Consider the following 1,745-nt stretch of genomic DNA (forward strand, 5'->3'; position numbering starts at 1 on the left):
TCTTCCTGAAGAAGGGTGACGTTAGGGTCCTAAAGCCGTCATATTAGTCCCTTGAAAGTTCAATTTGATGCCTTCATATTTTATTCTATGGTCATTGTCAATAAATAAGAACACAGAACATATGGGTAATATTGAAGCCCAGTTTATAGGATTATATTGTGTCTTGTGTAAGCAGTCTGTTTAACCAACATTAAACAATGGTTGAACAATAACTGCTTACAGCTAAACCTGCCAAAACAGAAACTGGGTGACTTAGGTTCCTCACAGAAACATAACCTTAGAAACTTGGGTGTCATTTTTGATGAAGCTTTTTCTTTGGAGGGACATTTAAATCAGACAGTAAGAACCTGTTTTTTTCACTTGAGGAACATTTCTAAACTTAGATCCATCGTGTCAACAAGTGAACTCGAGATGATAATGCATGCTTTTATCTCTGCAAGACTTGACCACTGTAACAGCCTGTTTACTTGTCTAAACATGAAAGGGCTAGCCCGCCTACAGGTTGTTCAAAACTCTGCAGCGAGGCTACTGACCCGCTCAAACAAGGGTGCTCATATGACCCCTGTTTTAAAGTCGCTGCACTGGCTACCAATCAGATTCAGGTTCCATTTTAAAATTCTAGTTTTAACTTTTAGAGCATTACAGAGACGCCTCCCCCCCCCCCTACATTGCTGATCTGATTCATACACATACCTCCACTCGTAACCTGAGGTCAGCAAGCCAAAACCTTTTAGTGGTCCCCCACAGTCGTTTTAAAATCCGAGGGGACCGACCTTTCCAAGCCGTTGCACCCAAATTGTGGAATGCACTTCCCCTATTTCTACGGGGTTTGGAGACCTTCAAAAAGCAGCTAAAGACATTTTTATTTCAAAAAGCTTTTAATTAGACCAGGGTTTTCATGGTGTATTTTATGACTGTATTATGTTTTTACCTTGTAAAGCACTTTGTGACATACGTCTGTGAAAGGTGCTATATAAATAAACTTTACTTTACCTACAGTCTCGTACTTCTTTTCGTCAAATTTTTGTCATAGCAAACATTTTCATTTTGTTTAAAATTAAACATTATTTTATATTCAATGAAATTTTTATTACTTTAGCATGAATGACGTGTCACTTCATTCTGCAATCACTAGGCCAGTAGCTGTTTCCCAACATTTAGAAAGGCTTTTGTAATAGCTGCCTTATCTGCTTATCCAGGTACAAGCAATTTCTATATCTGGTAAGGTAAATAGGTGGGGTGATGGGGTGAACTATCTTAGTAGTAGAACTCTCACCTAGAAACAACAAAGCTGATACTTTCTCATGGAAGTTATAGAATTTCATCACTGATATGCAAACTGTGCTCTTTCACAGACGTTAGATAGTGTGCTGATGATATTGCAGTTTTACTTGGACTTTTAGCACATTCATCCATGGTCCCATAGAGAAGATGGCAAATTCCCCACTACTTATGAAACATTTTTAAGTTACTGGGGAATTTGCAATTGAACTGCTTCTTTCTGGTGAGATTGGCCAATTTATAATCATCTTGTTCAAGAAAATGATTTGGTTGAAAGTTTATTTTAAAAAAGTTTACCATTTGTTCTTTCATGAATACAAACAATTCTGTAAGAATTTTTGAATTGTGTGGAAGAAAAATTGTACTAAAGGTTTTGTACAGACAAATTCAGCAAGTTGAATGTGATTCATTGGTTTCTAAAAGCAGTGCATCACATCAAACATATAATTTTACATTTACATCAA

The sequence above is a fragment of the Haplochromis burtoni genome, unplaced genomic scaffold, assembly GCF_018398535.1.
Source record: "Haplochromis burtoni strain Fernald_Lab_line unplaced genomic scaffold, NCSU_Asbu1 Contig_33, whole genome shotgun sequence".
Lineage (NCBI taxonomy): Eukaryota > Metazoa > Chordata > Actinopteri > Cichliformes > Cichlidae > Haplochromis > Haplochromis burtoni.